Source organism: Cyrtonyx montezumae, unplaced genomic scaffold, assembly GCF_038088225.1.
Source record: "Cyrtonyx montezumae isolate F1298 unplaced genomic scaffold, pur_monq_1.0 scaffold_12, whole genome shotgun sequence".
NCBI classification, from domain to species: domain Eukaryota; kingdom Metazoa; phylum Chordata; class Aves; order Galliformes; family Odontophoridae; genus Cyrtonyx; species Cyrtonyx montezumae.
The window spans coordinates 16,882,113-16,907,175 of record NW_027071848.1 but is presented as its reverse complement, the minus strand read 5'-3'; the positions used below and the strand labels follow the sequence as shown (position 1 = coordinate 16,907,175).

The 25,063-nt window shown below is 40.0% G+C and overlaps 1 protein-coding gene across 3 annotated transcripts in view; it reads right to left on the bottom strand.

Annotated features, from left to right (window-relative positions):
• WASF3 (WASP family member 3) overlaps positions 1-25,063 on the bottom strand; it is a 61,670-nt gene that overhangs the window by 22,525 nt on the left and 14,082 nt on the right. For 2 of the 3 annotated variants that reach the window (XM_065730139.1, XM_065730137.1), the window contains exon 2: positions 22,666-22,754. The gene's annotated coding sequence lies outside the window, so the exon portion shown is untranslated. Of the gene's footprint in view, positions 1-77; positions 115-22,665; positions 22,755-25,063 lie in introns of those variants that run through there. The other variant, XM_065730138.1, reaches the window with a different exon arrangement.

Sequence of the window (25,063 nt, the reverse complement as noted above, 5' to 3'; positions counted from 1 at the left end):
TGCATTTACAACAGTGGAAATAAGAGCTATGAATTTGTTCAGCACACATTCAGCTTTTGCTGCAAACTGTACTTCACCTTTCTTCTTTTAAAGCGCTTGCTTCAGTCTTCCCACTGTAAGATGTTATACCACTTGTACAAAGGCATAAGAGTTGTGCTCAAGTCAGAATGTGATGAAAACACTGCAGGTATACACAGAGCATGCAGTCAGCATAGACAGCACACATTAATTCCAAGGCAAGAAGTATGCTATTCACTGCTATGCAGTCCTGTGCTACAGTGTGCCAGTGCTCATCATTGGATTTCAGAACACATTTGCATTTTAAAAACTGGCAGTTCCCCCTGGACTCACAGGAAAGGATGCTGTCTGCAGCAAGCAGGTCACTGCCTTGGCACAGAGCGTTTGCCCAGCGGGCCACAGACTGGCCATCCACGCACTACAGCCCCGTAACTGCGTCAGATGCTGACCAACCCTCATCCCAACAGGTTTCCTATCAAAACGATGAACTTAGTTGACAGATAAGGGCACGACACCTGGCTGGGTGAGAATGAGAGAGAACTTCTATGGTGATGAGGAAGATTGTTTTCTGTCAGTATTGTTGGATGACAATCTGAATGAGGCAAGAGCATGTATTTACCAGAGTTTGGACACGTGTCAGATAAGAGAAGACATTTTTCTGAGAGAACAAAGGCTATTAGAACTGTGTCTGTGTTCGGCACTGTTTCATCCTAGCCACCATTTTCCTCTGTTTAGTTTGCTGCATACCAAGATGAGATCACAAAACATCACAAAAGGGCGTAAGAAATGTTATTCTATACAAACCAGTTTGAGAGCAAGGATGTTTAACTGGGACCAAATCTCCCCAGACATGCAATGAGAGTGTAAAGTACAAAAGAACCTTAATGCCCCCTTAAAACAAAACTACTCAACTCAATTATGTCATCTTGATCAGCCTTTTTGAACACTATCAATTCAAGGTCCATGAATAATGGTTATATTATTCAAGGTTATGAATAATGTTCTATACCAAGAGCACCACTATGTTCCAGAATGAAAAATTCAGTGCTATCAAGAGCATAAGTTCATTTGGAAGAGACTTAAGAGTTTCGGTTTTTGTTTTCTTTAATTACACTAAAGCAATTAAAATAAGCTTTCATTTCTTCAATTAAATCATATTCATGAATCAAAAAAAATTTTTTGTTTTCAGATATTGCACAGAAATGTTAGTAATGACTTTTTCTCCTAAAGGCTTGAAATAGATTCTTCTCAAGGGTGTTTTTAAGAAATTGACACATCCTAATTAGTAAAAAGCAGATTATTTTAACCATACGGTGACTTCACAGCAGACTACGAAAATTGGCTCATGACTTCTAAGCAGTAGTTTTGAATTGTACTTAATATGAGACAGTTTATTTGAATATGCAATAATTTAAGGCCAGTTCAGCCTGCTAATTTTTAGACTATCAGAAATAACAGAGGAACAATTATTCTATATTAGACTATCAAAGTACCTCTTATTTCTGTCCTACATTTTTGCATTTCTCTACACCTCAAGGGAGGTGACCCTCCCCCTCTACTCTGCCCTGGTGAGGCCTCACCTGGAGTACTGTGACCAGGTCTGGGCTCCCCAGTACATAAAAGACAGGGATCTCCTGGAAAGAGCCCAGGAGAGGGCCACAAAGATGATAAAGGGCCTGGAACACCTCTCTAATGAGGAAAGGCTGAGAGACCTGGGGCTGTTCAGCCTTGAGAAAAGAAGATTCAGAGGGGATCTGATCCACATCCATAAATATCTAAGAAGCAGGAGGCAAAGGGACGAGGCTGGACTCTTCTCAGCAGTGTGTGGTGATAGGATGAGGGGAAATGGCCACAAACTGAAGCATAGGAAGTTCTGCACAAATGTGTGTGGGAACTCCTTCCCAGTGCAGTGACGGAGCAGTGGCACAGCTGCACAGAGAGGTGGTGGAGTCTCCTTCTCTGGAGACGTTCCAGACCCGCCTGGACGCCTACCTGTGCAACCTGGGCTAGGGAGCTGCTTTGGCAGGGGGTTGGACTCCATGATCTCTGGAGGTCCCTTCCAACCTCTACAGTTCTCTGATTTTGAATTTTTTTCCTCTACCTGTTCAAACTCTTAATTTTTTAACTGATATTACTTCAGGTATTAAAAAGAAATATCAGCAGAGTAAAACCTGGTTTCCTACTGCTTTCTGTCTAGCACTCCCTGATCCCACCCCCTCCCATCTTCTGCAGTTTACTCAACTTCCTGCCCTCACCCCATGTGAGGTGCTGGCTGCCCAGGAAATTGCCTTGCTGCCTCGAGGAGCACCTATGGTACCAAGAATCAGTAAAACTTCTTTCGAGAGAAGCACTCATTTAAGTAACCTCCAAATTCTCCACATTCTTCCTCTCAGAGAAGTCTTACAACCATCAAGGTTGGAAAGACCCCAAAGATCATCTAGTCCAGTCACCCACCTACCACCAACGTTTGCCCATCAAACCATGTCCCTTAGCACCACATCTGAACATTTCTTGACCTCCAAGGGACAGTGACTCGAACACCTCCCTGGGGAAGTACAGGATCCCTCAACAACACTAACAAAAAATCCTCCAAAAACCCACAAAACCACACAGAGATGAAAGGCAAACTGAAAATAGCACAGATATTTTTACAAAGCACAATGAAGACATAGGAACCTTTGAAAGTCTACTTGACATTTGAGTCTTCTTAATGAGAGAAGAACTACTGAGAAGGGAAGGGACAGTCCCTCCTGTAGGCTAGTAGTGATGTAACAACAAAAAGACATCCCCATGGGTCTCCTAGCAGGTCACATTCTACACCATGATAACATCTTGCAGAAAACTGGCCACTGTGTTTTGAGTTTTTCCTTTGCTCACCAACTCTTTATAATTCTTTATGAAGGTGATAAACGCATCCTGGAGCCAACAAGACATTACAATTCATTAAAAGGGCAGGCTGAAATACACGCTGCTTCTGCATAGTTTCCTTTTTGAATGCGTGATTTAAATTATTAATAAACTACCTCCTTTATGAATTCCCACCAATGAGTATGTTCATCAGATTAAGAACCACATTTAGCGATCCTGATCAAAGAAAAGAGGACCTGCAATTACAGTAATAAACTTCCTCTAATTTAAAACATTCAACTACCTAAATCTTACAGATCTAAGCAGCTTTTAGCACCTTAAGTACCAGGTATCAACAGCAGCAGTTATCAGTGCATTGCAAACTTGTCTCTGTCTATTAGAATCACATCGCTTCTTCACATTTATTTGCCACGTTAAGAAAAAGGTAAGATAGCATCTCATAGGCAAGTTTAAAAAACAAAACAAAACAAAACCTACTCTTTCATTACTATATTTCACTATTGCTAAAGAGCTACCACATTTTTCCTTAAGGCAAACAACTCCAAGAATTTTGAAAAATTGAATCTTTCTTAAAGAAAATTTAAGAGAAGCGGGGCTAAACTCTTTGTTTCATCTTCTGATACATATGTTTTGAAATCAAGACAAAATAAGCCTTTCAACTACCAGGGCTTCATTAGGCTTAACCAGGATAGAACCGAACCAAGTATGAAATGTTAGGAAACACTATTTTTCCGAAAGAGTGCTCGGGTGCTGGAATGGGCTGCCCAGGGAGGTGGTGGAGTCACCGACCCCGGAGGTGTTCAAGGAACATTTAGAGGTTGCGTTGAGAGATGTGGTTTAGAGAGATCTATTGGTGGTAGGTGGATGGTTGGACTGGATGACCTTGTAGACCTCTTCCGACTTTGGTGATTCTACATTGCTGGAAACAGAAAAACAGAAATCGAGCATTTTGGAACCGCATCAGCCATCAGTGAATGCAAAAAGATAAATTCTTTCATGAAAACTCTTCTAGCCTACATTCCACAGAACCACTTCCAGATGAAAAACACATGAAGAGAGAGGCTTTCAGAGTTATGATGTTTTCTTTAGCTGTATTTTCTATTGCTGATTCCATCCCTCCAGAAGAAGGACTGCTTGTAACTCCTGTTACAAGGAACTGAACTAGTCTCCATATCCAAAATAAACAGCAAGTTTATTCCCTTCTGATTAATTTATGTATTAAGTGTAATTAGGCAGGTTAAGATGCGGTATTTTCCAAAGAAATGGAAACTGCTCATTAAAAAAAAAACACTTAGGGTATTAAATAAAGGTTCCTTGAGAGCTGCCTCTGAGAAACAGCCACTATCAAGCTGAGAGCTTGTGGGTTAAAATTAGGGACCAGGCCAATAAAGCACACCTGAAGGCTGGGGTCTATTACAGGCTTCCTGATCAGTGACAGCATGTTGATGAGGCCTTCTTACTTCACCTAAAAGGAGCATCTTGCTCACAGGCTCTCACTTTGATAGGAGATTTCAAACACCTTGATGTCTGCCAGGAAAACAACACAGCAGGCTGCAAGCAATCCAGGAGATTCATGGAGTCCATTGAGGATAACTTCCTGATCTAATTATCTGACAGACCAACCAGAGGCAAAATGTTACTGGACCTAGTGCTCACCAGTGAAGTGGAGACTGTGAAAGAGATTAAGATGGGAGGCAAACAACATGCATCCCAAGGTCCTGAAGGAACTGGCTAGTGTGGTTGCCAAGTCATTTTCCATCGTATTTGAAAAGTTATGACTGTCCAGTGAAATCCCTGGCAATTGGGAAAAGGGAAACTTCACTCCCATTTACAAGATAAAAAGAAAGACCAGGGAAACTACAGGCTGCTAAGCCTCACCTCTGTGCCAGGGAAGATCATAAAAACAATCCTCTCAGAAGATATCTTCAGACACCTGCAGGATGAAGAGGTGATCCAAGACAACCAGCACGGATTCACCAAGGGCGGACTGTGCCTGACCAATCTGGTAGCCTGCTATGATGGGTAATGGCATCAGTGAACAAAGGAAGAGCAACTGAAGCCATCTACTTGTATTTGTACAAAGAATCTGACGTGGTCCTGCACATCCTTATCTCTAAATTGGAGAAACAGATTTGAAGGCTTGACTAGAGTTAACAGCTCTACGTGAAGGCAGAGATCAGTCAAGAGTAGTGGATCCATCTCAGGACTAGTGCTCTTCAACATCGTTATTAACGGGAGATTTAGATTAGGTTAGGAAAAAAATTCTTTTTAGGTTCATAGGTACATAAGGTTGGAAAGGACCTACAAGATCATCTAGTCCAACCATCCTCCCATCACCATCCCTACCCACTGAACTACTAAATCAAATTCCTTAGCACCTCATCTAAACACTTCTTGAACAGCGCTAGGGATTCTTTTTACTCAAGAGTGGTGAGAAACTGGCACAGGCTGACCAGAAAACCTGTGGATGCCCCATCCTTGGAGGTGTTAGATGGGACTCTGAACAGCCTGGTGCAGGGGGTGACAACTTAGTACACAGGAGAGGGGTTAGAACTAAATGGGCTTTAAGGTCCCTTTCAGCCTGAGCCACTATGGTAGCAGTCTATGATTCCCACATTTGTGCTGTGCAGTGAATGCAGTTACTGCAATGGTGATCCACCAAGTTCCACATTCCTCTGTCATTTCAGGTTACTCTTCAGCCCCAGTTTATTACTAGCAGAGAAACTCATTCTGATAATCTCTCACTACATTAAATATGTTGAGACAGACACCTGAGAGACCATATTTGGATTTTATAACAGTTTTAATACAGATTCTCTTCCCACCCCTAAATAAACAGAAAACAAAATGAATAGTTGTTAACTCCAAAACTTGTACCAGTTCAGAAGGTTGGGACCAATCACAATAGACTATTTTTTACTTTAACTAAGTAGATACCACAATCAGAGACTTGCACCTAGGATGAGCTGGGTATCACAGAGCTCTTGATCCAGAATCCTGTATGCACAGTCACACTAAGCACAAATTCACTTCTGTGCTTCAAGCAGAAGAGGGATCAGCTTCCATGTGGTGCCATTGCACCAGCCCACCATGTGCACCATGCACCAGAGATGAAGGGCCCAGAAAGCAGTTCTGAGGCTGCATCAGAAGTATATGAGAGACAAGCACCAGATCTGAAGAACAAGAGCAGAAGTCAGCAGGTGAGAAAGGAAACATAACGGTGATGTCACTTAACATCCCCCTAAATCTGTCTGTTGAATGCTGATCAGAGACAACATCTCACTGGACCAAACTGACCTGAGCACAGACACCGCTCTTCAAACTCTGCAGACAACAGCAAGCGCAGTTAACTTCATTTCCATGCACATTTGGAAAGAACAGCACATCAGAAACTTTAATTAGCTTAGATTAGTCCATTAAAAATTTGCAATAGATGCATTCCCTCTGTATTCTCACTTCCTTTTTTTCTCTCTTCTGTTTTCCCTTGCTCATAATAATGCACTCCACTGCCTTACATTTTAAAATTAGAAGGCACTTAGCAACAGTTACTGCCTTAGAAGTAAGCAGGTACAGATAGAGATAACTATGGAATTGATGCTTCTCCTCCTAGGCTTTTCCTGCTCCTGCAAAGCATCCCCTCCCCCCAGGTCACTTCCCACCACCTTCCTGCAGCTAGCAGCTGTTGAACTGCATGCAGGGAGCCTGACATTGCCTTGGCAAGTCAAATTTAAAAATCAAGCAAAAAGCAGATGCACAGTAACAAAGATGAAAGAAGACAAACACAATGTTCAATCTCCTTAAACAACAGCAGAGCACAGCTATTATAAAAGGCAAGCTGAGTTTTCAAGTGTTTGACCAAGTGGCAAAAACTCAAACCCACAGCTGCCTTTGCCTTTCCATATCCCCCAAAAGGCACTGTCATATACGCTAAAGACATACCAACAGCATTAAAAAAAATGGAGCTGGATGTAGGGATTCTTCTAGTATTCAAGTTCTTTATATATTCACTAATAATACAAAGTGAATGCCAGTTCATGACACAATCTCTTTCCTTGTGAATGTTTCCTTATTTTCTCAGAGATATTGTTCAGTTGTTGTTTCTTTTATAATTCTTAAAAGGAGGCTTTTTTCTTATGCCCTCTAGTAGAATGTCTCAAAAAAGAGCTTTCCATACATCTACTCTCATTCTCTCTGAACACAGAACTTTTAGGAACCTTTAGAGCTTTCACCAATGAACCTCACAGCCCGCCCCCCCAAAAAAGAAAAACTGCTATAATTCTCCTTCCATAGAGAAGATTGAATAAGCAGCTTCTTGAAAGCGATGGAGTTTGATATTACATAAATGTATTCAGTGTCCATGTTTCTCATGAGAGGTCCACAGAAGCCAAGAGGACAAATTATTTGTTGCATCTTTCGATAGGTACAAGTACAATAAGGTGAGATCAGATGTGTCATGCATAAGCTCTGCTATATAGCTACCTAAACTTAGGCACCTAAGGCTAGAACTGAATACCACCTCACCAAAAACATAGAAGTGCTGTAGACTTCTACGGCTCTAGACCCACAGTCTAACTACAGTGCTTCATATTAACCACACTGCCTCTGTGCCCAGGGTACTTCAGCTTTCCAAATGCCTGCCAACAGTTATATTTTGCCATACCTAGTGTTCTACCACTCAACTCAAAACCCCAAATTTCTGTCTTTGTTGCACTCAGCTGGAGTAACATTGCCTGCTTTCCTGTTCAAGTCTGTAACTCAAGATATGTGGTGTGTGCTAAAAAGGAAGAGAAGAGAACAAGCAGGAAAAACAGACACAAAGCACTAGATCAGCAGATGCTATCCCTGCTCCATATTTCCCAGCCCTAGCCACTAACAGCACAGATCTTCCTGTACTCCAAAGGCCTTCATCCTTCACTGAAGATGCAAAGAAAGGGCTGCATAAATAACATACTCCAATTCTCTTATCTCAAGGGAAGGAAAGGAATGCACACCCCTATACATACACTCTATTGTGTTTTCCTTTATCCAAAAAAAGGATGACAACAACTGGCAACCCCGCGTTTGGGAATTTTTCCTTCTCATTTGTGAATTTCATTTACTTCACTGCCTTTACTGACAAGAAAATGAGAACCGGCAGATAATGTGGAAACCACTAAGTTCACGATCTGGATGACATCCTTCCTAATAAAAAATAGAACAAAGTGTGTGCATGTGTCTGTTCTTTTTGAAAAAAAAGTTAATTCCAACCAAACTTTTATTAAGCATTTTGCATGCTGCGAAAGTATGAATACCTGGCCATCAATTACTGTATACCATTGTTTAAAAGGCCCAGAATAACATGAGTACCTGCAATAGCCATGTTTCTAAAAGAACTGTGAATAACCAGAAGATCCATCAAGCATGCAATTGCTGTCTTGGTCATGTTACTGTGGAATAAGTATCAACATGAAGTATTTTGTCTAATCACCATGATGGTAAGCCATAAGTTTTTAAGTGCTTTACTTCTATACGTTTAAAGACCAAGTGTATTCTTTTCTTATTAATAAATATGCAGTTTTTTCTTTTTTTTTTTTTTCTCAATGCAGTTATTGATTTTGATACTGCTTGTTCAGACAAGGGCAGGCATTTGTCAGAAGTACACAGAATGTCTAATAGAATTTTCCTCCTTAAGGTAACTAAAAAGAAAGAACAGTTTCTCTTATCCCTAGTAAACTGGATCTTTCAACATTACATGTAAAGAGAAATGCCTACAAAATACCAACCACAAAAAGAATAGGTGAAATTTATTATACAAGCAATTGCCTACCAAAATCATTTCCAGAAATCCTTCTTCTGATTGCCAAATCCACCTGAAAAATGTATTAATGTCCAAGGCTGGAATGAGAACTTCTTGCTTTCTCAGTATCAGATCACCACTTATGATATTCTTGTCACACCAACCTAGTAGTGTTGAAACTAGCACTGAGATTCCCCAAACAATTTTGTTTCTTTAACACAGCTTCTTCCTGCAATAGCTGTTGCAGTGAAGTATTTCTCAATATTTAAACACTTAGAGGATTATTTTTTTTTTTTTGGATATTAGGAAGGGGTTCTGTCTGCACTGAGCTCTTCCAGGTATACCTCACAATTTGGTTATATGATAAAGAAAAATCAAAGTATTAAGCGATGACAACAGAAAGGATAGAGAAGGAGATGGTGTTTGGTTCTAAATACCTAAATACATTTTATGGGCCTAGGTTTCCCTAGTTAACCCTCTGCGTATTCAAAACTTCCATGAAAACACAGAAGGGCTGGGTGAGTATTTACCTCTAATACACTGCGGGCCAGCAACACAAGGTTTACAGAACCATTAAAGGGTGAACACATCAATTCAGAAAATTCCTAAGCACTGGGAGAAAAAAAAGTAAATAGATCTCCACAGCACTGAGCACTTCAATTTGCAATTACTCGGTTTGCTCGGCCCACAGCAGAGCAGCTGAGGGGAGGCCTGATGGCGGCTGCAGCTCTCACAGGGAGCGGAGGGGCAGCGCTGAGCTCTGCTCTGTGTGACAGCGACAGGGCCCGAGGGAACGGCATGGAGCTGTGTCAGGGGAGGGGCAGCTGGGGGTTAGGGACAGGGTCTGCACCACAGGGCGGTGGGCATGGAGCAGGATGCACAGGGCAGGGGGCACAGCTCCATGCTGCCGGAGGTTCAGGAGCTTGTGAACACCACTCCCAGGTACACGGTTGAACTCAGGTTGCTCTGTGCGGATTCAGGATTTGGACTGGGCTGCGTTTGTGGATCCCTTCTAACACAGGTTCTTCTCTGTCTTTAGTCCTAGGAAGCATGCCACAATGAACAAGACTGAGAGATGTTACTACTTTAAATTTTTCCAACTGGAAATAAAACATTCAAAAACTACAGTCCCTACACTAACTTCTCTCCATTGCAATGCTCTTCCCCAGCAGTTTCCAAGGAGATAAAAACAGTGTCATTTTGATAGAGATTATGATAAAATTCCATCATCTGCTCCAAAGTAAGTATGAGATGTACACGATCCTTTAAGTAGCCTCCCATTGTTGAAGAAAGAAACAAAGATTTCACACACTCTATAAATTAAGCAAGCACACAATCATTAGCATAACTATCATTACCGCATTTTTATCTTCATTTCTGTAGAATTCCACTACAGCTCTTTTCTGGTTCAATTAGGACATTATCTACAGAACATATATATATTTTTTTCTCCTGTACTGAGTTTTTATCATCCAAATTCATTGATTATAAAACACTTCTCAGCTAGTTTTAACCTTTCCTCCTTTCCCTATGCTCATCTATCCCCAAAAGCCATCTGAAATAGTTTTTGGCTGTCTCCTTATGATTCACATTCTCATTTGTAGCAGTTTACTACACTAGGGCAGGAGTTCCAGGCTTTAACCACCTCAGTCCAAGTAGCATTACTGAATATAATGTTGGGTTCCCATTCTTCGGAATTTTTTTCACAAAAGGGAACACAAAGCAATGAAAGAAAACAAAGGCAGTCCCACTGCAAATATTTTTTATGTTTTGAAATAAGATTCTCATTCATTAAGCTTAACAAGGAAGATTAAAATGTGCCAATGTGTCTAAGATAACAACTATTCAGGAAAAAAAATTGCATATCTGAAATTTAATAGAGGTTCACAGACTGCACAATACAATAGCTTGCTGTCCTGAATTCAATCACCCTGCCAGTATCACTTCCATCCACTCCTTTGTACTGATTCTGTAGCAGAAAACAGATGAACCAGGACACCTTCACACATGACTAGAGCCTCTCATAAGCTGTCCTTTTCCTAACTGAAATCTTGTTCGTTACACCAAAACAACAATCCCTCTCTCCCAAATGAAGGATACTCAAGAAATCAAGCTGATTAAACGGAGAGGCATCTACCAGGTATACTTGTTGCTGGGGAAAAACAAACAAACAAAAAAAATCCACCACCAACACCGGGCTAAAAATAAATAAATACCATACTAAGAGGAACACTCTGGGAAAACACAGACAGAAGCTTTTGCTGAACCCAAACAGGTACATTTAAATCTTGATGTTAACAGGACAGCATTACCACACACTGTGTAAAAGGAGGCCAGTCACAACACTGTCATGGAAAAAAGTTGCACTGTGCTTGTAAGGGTCTAAGTTTGGACTGGCCACAATAAATTTATTTTATTGTTCAGTAGAAAGCACAATTACTCATCTTCTTTCCATATGCATGTGGGCAATTCACCACACACACAATGACGACAACTCACATTCTTGCTTTCCCCTTGAACAAACAGTGCCCAATTTCAAGTATCAACAAAAGATGCTGACACATTAATCTTGCTATTAGTGCAATGGCTGCTCATTCCACACAAACTCCCTCCAGATGGCTCTCTGTGAGAGGAATGGTGGTATGGGGAAGAAGGAATATTCCATAACATTCTGAACATCTGTTCAGCTGCCTTCATTCATTAAAAAACAACAGAAAAACTTACTGCCACCGTTAATTTTACTATTTCAAACTAATACCATGCTAGCACCAAATGCATTGTGTTACAAGCATACACAGGAGAAAAATGGCTTTTAAGTCACACAAGAACATTTGATTGTTTTTTGTTACCTTAATAATGGACTTGTTTCAATAAGTACTTATGCTATAGTGAAAACATTTTTCTTTCATTCGACCTTTCTTGAAATCTGTACCATGCTCCAAGAATTTATTATCGTCTCTTCTCCTATTCAAACAAACAGAACTGAATTGAGTCACCACTTGTTTTCCTCTGTTTCTAGTTTTATTTCTGTTTGACTTCACTGAAAAGATACACAGTATGCATTTGTCAGAGTTTGTTTAAGCTCTATCTCAATAGTTTTGCACAGCAACTCAAAAATATTTTCCTTGGGCAGATATAAAAAATGTGGCAGCTCTTTTTTTCAAGCAGAGGTGAAAGAAATAAATAGAAAGCTTATTGTACTACAGTCTGCCTCTCAAATAACATTTATGCTTTAAAAATACCAGTGCTTGAAAAGAAGCACTCAGCCAGAAGAAGGGACGCAGCACGGAGTTAAGAAAGCGGAAGCAGCGCTTTTGTCCTACAGCGCAGGAAGATGACTTAAGATTGATAATCCCCTGTCCGGTTCCTGCATCATCTCTGCACGTGCAAACCATATGGCTGCTAAATTTATTCAGCTCTTTCTACTTTGAAAAACCGATGGTTACACAAATGAAAACGTGCAAGAACTGACAACAACACTGATTGGAGAAACAGCATCTTGTCAAACCTAATTTTGTTTTCACCTTTGTGACCTAAATGATAACAATTAATGAGGAGTATAAGCTGCATGAGGTCAAAAGAAGTAAAATCACAGAGCAGCAAAGAGCTAGTTATAACACCAAACTAATTCAGTATGGCACAGTCCTCCAATACCAGGTCAAAATTCTTTCCAGATGTCATCTCCATGGATCTCATCAAGTTTGACTACGGAGTTAATTATAGAGAGAGCCACACAGTTCACACTCTCTCTAATCAAAGTCAATAGCTCAGCTAGCTAGAAGAGTGCCTGTGTGTCATTCTCAGGTCAGCCTTATACCACCCAGCAGAAGCATTCCGAGCCTTACAGTAAATCATGGTTCAAACACTTCGCAGTACACTTAAAATACTAATGCTGCCCACCTATCCAGTATCACTAACTTTTCTAGTATATACAGTTTCTCTTAGAACAGGGTAATCAAATCAAAGTGACAAGAAAACAGTATTTCTTGAATAGCAAAGTCAAGTATACTAAGACATTTCCTTCTCATCTGAAGGAAGTTTTCCTTATTCAGCATCTGCCTACTGCAGGATCTGATAGGACTGCATTATAAACACAGATTCCCTCTTATGAAATTGAAGGCACACAGCAGCTTGTATTTGCAACTCTCAAGAGAGTACTGTGACTGGGAATCTTTCAGTAACGTCTCCTGGATGAATGACTATCAGGCATCCAAACCAATCAAAGCAAGCACCCTAATACATATTGTCATCGCATTTTAAATCATGGAAAGTTACCTCTTGTCTAGATTACAGAAATGCAGTAATTTGGTCATATAGGAATACCAGTAGCATTATGACTGTTTGACATCATGCTACTTTAGATAATGTGACGCTGGAACAAAGTATGTAACAGAATATTAAAATATTTCACTAAAAATGTGTTTTCTTCCTCTTACACTTAAACTACAACAACGCACAAATAGCACTTGGAGTCCATTTAGAACACACTTGTACCAGCCTTCCTCCTTTGCAAACAGCAAGTGTTATCAGAAGCTAATTCCTTGATTATCTGAAGAAAACGTAGATGGCAGTTAGGCCTTGCTGGATTTAAAGTGCTTGAAATACCTGTCTGGGTCACAGCCCACGTGATGAAGGCTAAACATTAAGACCTCCAGGATCCAGCATGTGGTGAGAACATGCAGTTCAAATCCTCAAATCACCTTAAGCTAAACCAGAAGCAGAATCAGTAATTTGCTTCTCAGGATCCCAATTAGCCTTAAATTGCAGGGGAAAGTACAGAAGTGACGAAGGATCCACTTCATGCCCAATAATACTCATCTATATGGCAATACGTTGTGTTCCCTGCTTCCCTTAGAGGTCTAATAATTACCACAAGAACACTTTCAGAATAACATTTTTCAGAAAAAACATGCTGTTCTTCCACTTTTTCCCCTCAGCAGTTAATCTAAAAGGTCAGGGGGATGGGTTAAGTTCTCATAGTCATTTCTCATAAAAAAATAAAATCATACATGCATATGCATGTTTTTTGTTATATATATACACATATACAGTGCATGCACATATAACTGATATATATATATATATGCACATATACACAGCTGTTATGCACATGGCACTCTAGGATGATGGATGAGAGCAATTACATAGGTCAAACTGCAAGAGAAAAAACACTTTGTATCCTGACAATTCAGCATCAGTCTTTGCTTCAGCTCCTGATGTGCCTCCTGGAATCCCAGTTCTCACCAAGGCAGGACAGACTTTCCCACTGGAAAGCAGCTGTACCAAAGTTTGACCAGGGCACCGTGCCTGAAATGCCTTGCAGGTAACTCCAGTGACCACCTGAACAACCAAGGTCTTTAAGCATAAACTGCCTGGCATATGTCTCCTGTACACAGATAGATCATGAAGATTGAAGCTAAAATTCCCTAAGGCAGAGCTTCACATCCACTCCTACCAAGGAAAATATTCTTTTCTCAAAGGGCAGTGAGGCAGCGGCACAGGTATTCATGGAAGTTGTGGATGCCCCATCCCTGCAGATGCTTGAGGTCAGGCTAGAGGGGGCCCTGGGCAGACAGATCGAGTGCTTGGCAACCCTGCCCATGGCAGGGGCTGCAGCTCAATGAGCTTTAAGGTCCTTTCCAAGCCAAGTCATCCCATGACTGTATGATTTCAGCTCTAAACTCGAGATTTTCCCAATCCTTCTGATTATGAAGCTACTACCAGTATTTCACTTTACCTATCTATCAGAAATCTAGAAAGAACAATTAAGTCTATATGGGGAAAACACTTCTATTTGGGCTCATTTTAAGGAAAAACTTAACAAAATATTGTGTTTAGGTTCTGTTATTAACAGCTGAGTCTAAGGAAAGCAACATAAGAATTCCCAACTATTTTCATCCTGAGCCAAGCATGCCATCTGTTCCCACGAAGCATGCCAGTCACCACAAGATGGACCAGAGCATACCACAGAGTGTAGTGCAATTAAGGACTGGTGCATAAAACAGGAGAGATGTTATGAATGATAGAAGAGCATCACAATAGTAGCAAAGAAAAAAAAAAAGGAAAAAAAAAACAATCACGCTCACCACAACCCACACAGTCTTACTAAGCACCAGGACTAACACAGCCAGGTATAAACTGGAAGAGGGTAGATTTAGCCTTGATATCAGGAAGAAATTCTTTACTGTGAAGGTGGTGAGACATTGGAACAGGTTGCCCAGAGAGGTTGTAGATGCCCCCTCCCTGGAGGCATTCAAGGCCAGGCTGCATGGGGCTGTGAGCAACCTGGTCTACAGGGAGGTGTCCCTGCCTACAGCAGGGGGCTGGAACTAGATCATCTTAAAGGTCCCTTCCAACTCAAACCATTCTATGGTTCTATGATTCTGCAGCTCTCTGTGGCTGTTTTGCCTAAAAAGGGCTAAGCTCTGATTAGAGGTTTCCCAGATCAGGAATACTTTTCATAGCTTTCCTACATGTTATCTGCCAGCGTTGATAAACTTGAGCACTAATTATGCAATTCCTCTCTATCAGGTAACCTTCCTCCTCTCTGCCTCCCACCTCACTACCATCTTCAAATGAACCACAAAAAATCATTCACCTTTGAAACAAGAAGTTAGCAATTCATCATTTTCCAGTTCATAACAAAAAACAGTAATAGTTATAGATAGCACAGCAGAACACTGAGTTATTAAAGGCATAGAAGCTTCGTATGCACTTGCATTATAATCAAATAACAAAAGGGGTCCAGCAGAAATAATAACAAACCATCTCCCTTTCCTACATCAGTACTGCTGAAGACATTTTTCAAAAAAATAAGTTATCTGGAAAAACACCAACTTGTATCTTTTACCAAGAACAGAATACTGCAGTATAATACAAAAAAAAAAAAGTCTGAATACATGTGATACATCTACTATCGCATTGATGCATGAAGCACATTAATATACAAAGTCCTCTGCAAAGACAAAATACTCTCCCACGCTGATTCTGGCTCTTCTGTTACACGTTGTCCCTTTTTCAAGCATCCCAAACCTATATGCCAAAGTTCTGCGCTGTATAAGCTTCCTAATAATTCAATCTATAATCCTTGTTTGATCTTGTTTTGTTTTCTTTTTAAATGAAGCCTAAAATGAATGTCAAGCATTACTAAACGTAACAAGCAGTAATACTGGCTTACAGTACCTCGTTTGCAGCACTTAATAGATTTCCTTGCTACACTTACAGTAATTCCCATTGTGAGATAAATAAGCTACTATTAAACCATCATGCGTCTCAGACCAAATACAGCCATTAACTTTCTCTAAAAATGTTCTTTCAAGACCTGGAAGACTGAAAAGCTGTGTTCCATGAAATCTGGCATTGCATCAGCAGATCTCCATGGAGCTGGCATGGCAGGAGCGCTCCAGAAACCAGATTCAAGGAAAAAGAACACTCTCACTATATATAATCAATCACTCAGAAGAGGCTTACACAACTTTTTCCAGTTAAAGTCATCAAATCTTAGCTAAGATTACCGAGGATATGGATATTTCCAGCGATAAGGCTAAACTGTTTTTAAAGTTGGCTTTCTTCCAGTATTTCAAATTAGTGCACATAAACCTGTTTTGTGGAACCTATTTTAACTAGGTAAGTAGAATCTACTTTCCTTTTCATTTTATGTACGTCATATATATCTGTATACACGATATAGATATATACATTTACGTATGTATCAGTTTTGAAAATGTTAATATTGATTTTTAAGAGTAAAGAATTTCAGAAGCTAACATCAAGCATTTGGGAGCATTGTACTGACTCCACCTAGCTCCAGTTCTGCTTTTAGTTGAGGAGATGGGAAGAAAAGAAAGTAGTATAATACTGCACTATTATACTGTGTAATAATATTACAGAGTAGCGTACCACAGTATTAAAGTAAAAGCAGACCTCAGCTAAATAAAGGGGCTCTGCAAGAAAGAGCAGCACCACCCACTAGTGGTTTTTTGCTTTACACTTCCAGGGATGTTCAAAGACTTCAAAAGTAATTAGAAAATATGCCACAGAAAACCAAGGCTGGAGATGACATTAGCAAGTTGTGTGGTACAACAGGAGCAGACTAGGGGGTGCTGATGATCCTGTATCTACATTATATCTGGTTTTTGAAAGAGAAGTGCGACATTTGTTCCAAACAAGCTCTAAGTACCATGACCCATTAGATTCTGAGCACCACTATACATGCTGCTAGAGAGCACCTTATAGTTCTGCACTGATCAAAAAAGAAAATCCATACACTCCACAACTGGGGGGATCTGCATAATCAAAATAGTCTGACTGTGGTACTATAATTATTAATACTTAAGATTTTAGACATTAGGCTTTTTCTCCCTAACTGTATATAGGTCAGGACCTTGCAGTCACTTGGGGGACAGCAGGAGAGCAGAGGGGGAGATGCTGTCCCAGGGTTCTCTCACTGTGATCAAAGCCCTGAACTGAATTCTACTTGTGTTACTGTACACGTGGAGTCCTCAGATCTCCAAGAGGATCCAAACCAAAATGACAGCATATTGCCACAGGCTAAAAAGCCCATTCACTATATGAAGGTCAAAAAAATTAATTCAATTTGCCTTTTTGGGGACAAGGTGAATAGGGAAGGGAAAACACATGGAAAAAAAAAACACCTTATCATCCCAAGGCAGAAAACCTGACACATAGTAGCTTTGAATTACCTCTCACTCCATTTTTATGAATGAGGGTTTCACACGGAAGAAAGGAATAAAGACACTATACGCACAAAATTCATGGCTTTATCTACCTCTTTCCCTCCAATACAGCCACCAAACGTCTAGGGAAGGACCTCATCTTCCCCACTAGCTGGCAGCCATCCTGCTGGCAGCAAACCACATACCAAAGCTTTGGCAGTAAGGCCAATGAAAAAACACTAAAGAAAAGGACTGCCCAACTTTGGCAAGGTTACCACTGCAAAAGAGCACCAGAAAGCCTGTTACAGTAAGGTTGCATAGTACCTGTGTTGCTACAGTATCTGTACACTTAGACATCATATTTACTCTCCAAAGTTGAGAAAAGCAGCATCTCTGCTATATAGTTGAGGAAGACAAAGCTATTCGATCACGCTTAAAGGCTCTCAGGGACTGTAGAAGGACTGGAAATTGGACATAGATCACACCAATACTGAGCAATAAATGCTTCAAACTACAAGGTGAGTTACGTTTACTCAGAAGCAAAACTCAGCTATTGCCTTAGGACTCACTCCATTTAAAGCTATGCTTTTTAAAGCAGCTGTGAACCAACTACTCCTTGATTTAATTAAATGGATTATTTTTCCCATTCCCTGTTTCAACCCCCCTGCTATCATAGCTGCTGCTCCTGGCTGAGCTACTTGCAGGCTGGAATCAGACGTAAGTGGACAGAAACATAATCCAAATGAAAGAAGCCAAAGCAGTTTATGGACTTACTGCCTTATAGCCGAGACTACGTAAGTGATAGTGAGATCACTCAATCTGCTTCAGTACTAAGAAAAAAAGAAAGAAAAACAGCTAGTGAATCACTTTAACCTCTCTCATACAGAAACAGAACAGAGATGTTGAAAAGACCAGCTACATCTAGTTGCGCAGGTGAACAGCAAACAGAACAGAAATGATCACTTAATGTCACAACTAGAACTGAAAGATATATTGGCCTGAGTGATTAATAACAGTTTTTGCAAGAACCAGCACCAATACTGTCATTGGAGGAAGATTTAAATCTTGACATTCTTGTTGCTAGGAATGTAAAATTATGATAAACAGCTCAGAGCTGTTGCCATTTTCTGTCACCTTTTGTTGTCTCATCTCTCAAAATCACTTTGGAGGCCCAGTAAGAGATTTTGTTCCCAGGCCAACAAAATCTTATTGAACAGAAGAAAATACGCATTTCTTATATTATTATAATATAATAATATTCTATTTCTTTATTCCCAACACCCAGAGAAGCATCCGTCACGTTGCAAGGACTGTGTTACATGACATTTCTCCTGCATACACTACAAATGCAGTTTCCCTTGTTAGCCACGTAACTAATTCATGTCAGGATTGTTTTCATAAAAAGATGCATTTGTTGAATGCTACTGTGGTATACGTTTGTTTAAATGGTTCATTTGCAAGAAAAAAAAAGGCACATACCAATAAATGCCTCAGATCAAAATTAATATAAAAGGCATGGAGTATTAGAAGATTTTTATGCTTGTTTCAATAAACATACAGTACTCTGAAAGGTGGAAGGAGACTCCACAACCTCTCTGGGTAGCTTGTTCCAGTGCTTTGTCACCCTCAAAGTAAAGAAGCTTTTCATCGTGTTCAGTGGAAACTTCCTGTGTTCTAGTCAGTGCCCACTGCCTCTCATCCCCTCTTTTTCTCAGCTGACCTAGACAGAAAGCATCCAGGGGATGCAAAGAATACTCAAAGGCTCTCCTTATGCCTTTGGTCTCTGCGTGTAGCCTGTCACAGAAGATTTGTAATGAAGGTGCTGAGAGTTTTCCCTTAAGTGAAATGCATGCTTTTTAAAAACGAAAAGTTTTGCAAAGATGACGTAACACAATAATCATCATCTTCTGTTTTGTACTCAGAGTCAGAGACAATCATCATCAGTTCCCAACTGCATCACGCATCAGTGCTCACTTCCCCCAAAGTGTTCTCTCATCTACAACCATTGCTGCAAACCTCTAAACAGAATCTCCATTTTTTCAGGGCTATTTCTACACTTCCATCTGAACATATCACTATTTTAAAAAAGAAACGTGAACAGTTCTATGAGCAAAGTCAGAAGCCAGAACCCCCTCTCCCCTCATCAAACAGTAGGGTCAGCTCCTCCTTCCCTTCAAACACCACGTTCCAAGCTTCACAGCCTCAACAAGCATTGAGGCACTCTTTAGCATGCCTCTATCCCAGCACTGCTCTTATCCTGATGAATACAACACTATCTCAGGAAACACAATTATTAGTTAAAATTCCACTGAGCTGATGAGACCCCATTATTCAAGAGGAGAGGGCTTCTTGAGCATGGCTGCAAGCAGCTGCCACTGTGCATGAGAATTGCTCTCACCAGCTCCTAAGGCTCCAGGAGGCAGGCAATATCATGGCTGTCAGCACCCTTCCAAATGCTGCTTGAGAATCACAACAAGCTGAGCAAAACTTGTACAACTGCACTGGAGACCAGAGATTCTGTAGATCAACAAGTGAACATCAGGCACAAAGGCATCAATGCCAAGTCTCAAGAAGTATCATTCAAGTCATCCAAGAATCATAAAGATTGGAAAAGAACTCTAAAATGATTTAGTCCAACCATTCTCCTATCACCACTAATATTGACCACCTAAACCATGTTCTCAAGTACTACATATACCTTTTCCTTAAACACCTCCAGGGACAATGAGTCAGCCTGTTCCAATGCCTCACCACTCTTCCTGACAAGAATTTCTTGTCAATATCCAACTTGAATCTCCCCTGGTATGACTTAAGGCCATTCCCTCTTATCCCATCACTGTTATCTGAGAGAAGAGGCCAACCCCCATCTCATCACAACCTCCTTTCAGGCTGTAGAGAGCAATAAGGACTCCAGAAGATTACATTGTCCTTTCACAAACCAAATTATATAACTAATCAATTCTTACATTGCTTTCAACTATGCTTTAAATAGTCAATGTAATCTACAGAGACAAGCTGCATGTATGGAAAAATCAAGCCAGAGACTAATCTACACACAGTTCAAGAAGCAATTTAACCACATCAGTTTAAATTTAGAAACTGATTCAGTTAAACCATTGCACAAAAAAAAAAACAAGATTTAAACCTCATTGTTGAGCAGATTCACACTTACTAGCTGTATAATTCTGAAGGGAGTTACTGTGATGCCAATCACAAAAAAAAAAAGTTCAAAGAAGAGTCCAGTGACTGCATTTATTTGTAGCATAGATGTGGCATGGAACTGCTCATATAGACAGTCATCATGAAGATCTGTAAAAAATACTGCCCTGAAAAGGATGGGCATACTTAGGTCTCTCACTGCACAGATGCTACTTTTACCAAATTACTCCTCCTTGCATACGACTATCAGATCCACTCTGCAGACTATAATTCAAAAATAAAAGTCCCTCAGCTCCAAGTATCAGTCAAGTGTCTAAAGGGGAGCTACAGAAAAAAGGGGACAGACTCTTCAGCAGGGTCTGTGGTGATAGAACAAAGGGAAATTGTTTCAAGTTAAAAGAGGAAAGATTTAGGTTAGCAATAAGGAAACAATCTTTTACAGTGAGGGTGGTAAGGCACTGGAACAGGTTGCCCAGTTATGTGGTTGATATCCTGTGCCTGGGGACTTTCAGGGCAAGTTTGGATAAAGCCCTGGGCAACCTGATCTAGTTGTGGTGTCCATGTTCTCTGCAGGGGAGTTGGACTGGATGGCCTTCAGAGGTCTCTTCCAACTAGAAGGATTCAATGAATCTATGAAGTCCCAGAGAGAAATAAATGCAAACTTAATAGAATCCAAAGCCAACACACAAGAGTTAAAAGCCCAAATACTCAGCCTCCTTTAAAATCAAGAACAGAAAACATCAGAAGCTCATGAACAATGCACATCTCTCAATTAAGATCAGAATCGGTGATCTCATTTCTTTGATTTTAAAGTCAGCTCTACTCAAAAATAGACACACCTCAACTTGACTTCACCCACTTGTAATGCAAAGACTTCAGGACACTGTTCTCTCACAGGGCATTCCCCCCACCTCCACAGGGCACTCATTGGAGAAACACAGTCCTGCCTCTCCCCCCCAGCACTGCTATACAATTAATGAACTTCAGCTTTTTGCTGACTGAGTCAGTGCATTTCATTGGTTTACTACAGTTGGGCAGGAGAAAGAAATAGGCCTCTGGAGAGCAGCAGAATATTGGACTACTCAGCCAGCAAAGAGCTAGCACATTAAGGAATCAGTACCTTTCACAAATATTAAACAGTTATATTTTATTTTGATCAACTTCATAACTATTGGGTTGTTGGTATTAGCAAAACACACTAGGAAACCCAGACAAGCAAGAAGAGACAAGAGACAGTGATAATGCAAGTGATAATAAGAATGACTCAACTTAAAATGAAAACACCTTACTATACATGCAAAAAAGGCTTATTTCAGAAACTTTGGAAGAAATTTGTGGGTTTCTCCCACAAATAGCCAAATATTACTTTCAACCTCCTCATCTTCTTAGAAGGAAGAACACTAAACCCCAGGTTCTCCTCCTGTTCAAAATATTTCCCATTACAGACATAGAAGAGCTGCAGTCTCTTAAAATCAGCGCATCGTTACTTACACTAACAAAACTGCCTAAACTTTGGCAGAAGTCCTTTTTAGCATCAACCAGCACAGCCCATATCTTGTATCACACAATCAATCAGGTGCTATACAGCTTTTTCTTGCTCTCCCAAAAACAAAAGATGTTCTGCACCCAGAAGTGTGGGGTGTGTGTGCTCATCCCAGCAAAGACAGACCAGGAAAAGAGGGCTTTTCCACTGAAAGCTAGGTTAGCATCAATAAATAGAAATCTTTTATTATCCATTGCACTTTTTGAGGCAAGCAGTCAAACATATAAACTCAGCAGATTTGGTTTAAATCTCTAAGACAGCACATCAGCAAAGTACAGATTATAGAGGGTAAAAGTAATTAATGGATGCAAATTTAAAATCCGGTATTTCCTGAGCATCCATGAATACAATAAATTTATTTCTGTTTTCTACACAACAAGATTAGTGTTTAAATAATAACAGTCTCCTGGGCTATCAGTGTGTTTTGCCATTTGTTTCAGTGCCTAATACAGCCCATCGTCAACACTAGAGAAATATAAGCCCGATTCCCAATCGCAATGCAAAACCTTCTGGACAGTTTCCAAACTTCAGCATTGGTCTTCAGTTTAAGACGTTTACCACAGCTCTACATAACAGAGACATACATGACAAGGCATGTTCAGTAAGAGCTCCCTTGACAAACTCACCATTTAAGAAGAGGAATAGAGAATATCCTGTTTACTCGTTTGAGAAGACTGTTGTTCTGTAACTTGCTAGCACACTCAGGTAGCTTTGTCTGCAATCAGAAAAAGACAACCATCAGTAATTTTGACTTCTCAATACTGGAATGACAAACTAAACATATACATTAAAAACTAGGCTCACTGATCAATTAAAATACTAAAAACATGTGTGAGTTCCTAGAGATGGCATTGAGCTAAATACTAACATCATGCTAGAGCTTAATTAGATTTTTAAAGGTTAGAAAAATGCTTGGTTATTTCATAATTAAGGCCCCTGTTTTTCAACAAGAAACACCAAGAAAGGAAAAAAGATTGACCCACATAAAGACAGGGATGGGAAAATGGAAGATAATGGCTTATTGTAAAGCATAATAAAACACGGGTTTGAGTCCCACTGAGACAATTCACAGTAGATTAAATATTACTTAGATACATACTTGCTAAAACAAACCAACTAAAAATGTAATGAGCAGCTCTTGCAAAAAATATTGTCTCCATGAACATATTGCAGATTTTAGTTCCAAGAGAGTAGTTCACCACTCTCCCTAAATTTCCTTTATCCTCCCTCAAAGTATCAAAGCTTTAGCAGCATGCTGCCCTCCTTCTCAATTCAAATAAGCAGCACTGCAGTGGACACCTATTGCAAACAATGTTCTCCTCCCCAGTTAGTTTGCTATCAACATCTGCCAGTTGGCCAAGATCTTGATACTCAGTTAAATGTTCATATGCCTCCAGAAGGAATTGTTCTGAAGCCACTGCACATAATAAAATGCTCACATGTTCATTCATACTCAGAGGTCTTCCCATCTTATGACCAGGATACGTGCACCACATGGGAAAGAGGTGCCTCTGAAATGCAGCTCTGCACACCTGACTAAAATCATGTCACGAAGGACCCTATTAACACCCATGATCTGAGCTGAATCAAGAATCGTAAAGGTTGGAAAAGACAACTAAGATCACCTAGTCCAACCATCAGCACCATGCTCACTAAACTACACCCATACTGAGAAGATCGTTTTTGCAGTTCACAGCAAGTTTACCTCCCTTTCTAGCAACTCCTGTTATCTGTTTGAGTGAGAGAAACATAAAAACCCAGCAACCTCTCCTGCAATTGGAAAGTGAAAAATCACCCCCAGTGATTTCCTGAGCATGCAAGGTCTGCTCCTTTTAGCAGAACTAGAAGGGAATAAGCACCCTATATAAGGCAACTGGCTCACTTACAATTATTTATTCAATTATACTCATGGCTTGAGAAACAGTTGATCTGCTTTAGATCAAGACTGAAAAAAATACTACAAAACATACGTCTTTAGAGCATTAGCCTAGTACAAGGTGACTGGAATTTATTATAAAGAACTTAAACCCTCTAGTACTACGCTATTAGGATGACTGCGGATATATTTACATCGCATTAATCTATGCTGGAGAAGCACCTTATGAATTTCTAGTAGCCTCCTCACACTAGTAACTTACTGCAGTAAGTAACTCAGTTTCCTCAACACACCAGTCTGTGGGGCTGCATTATATAAACAACCACTGAATCCACCCTCTGATGAATGAACTCAGGTTAGCAACACGTACAACCTACAGTGATGGGAACAACGCCCAGAATTACCACATGGATGGTGAGGGATGGGAACCTTGCAGATTTTTCATGGTCAAACAATATCAACTATGCTGGCATTTATTCCAGGATACAAATCCTGGCCAACAACCAAGGCGTTTTTGTGTCTTTTCAATTGACATTTTTCTGATTTATTTTAACTAAAATATTAAACAAACAAAAAAACAGACAAGGCAAAGAACACAGGAATGGAACACGAGAAAATATGGACTTTCTCCTTATGTGTTCTATATTTAAGACAGATAACTATGATGAAAAATATACTGCAGATGCATGCAGTATGAGATAAAGGAAAATACATTTCAATACGCCATTAGCAGTCCAAATCTCCTAGCAAAACCAAATATACACACTTCCTTTTGAATGGATACTCTTCTCCATAAGATCTCCAAAAGGAAAGAAGCCTCAACAGAAGTACTTTAAAGAAAAAAAACGCACACGTTGTCTGGTACATCAGTGACTCCTCTGCCGGGTACATTTACGTTCAACAACTGATCAAATTACAGCAAGTATTCAACAGTTTCAGGATGCAACTTTAGAGATACAAAATATAAACGTTGAGTTCTGAACAGAAATATATGCGCAGCTGAATTGTGTTTAAAATCAATGTTTTAAAACTTTCTACACAGAACTCTTAGTATGCAAACAATTTAAAGAACAAGCTATATGGCATACAGAGGATTACCTCAGAAATCCACAGAGGAAAAGGATTTAATGCAAAACATAACTTTTATA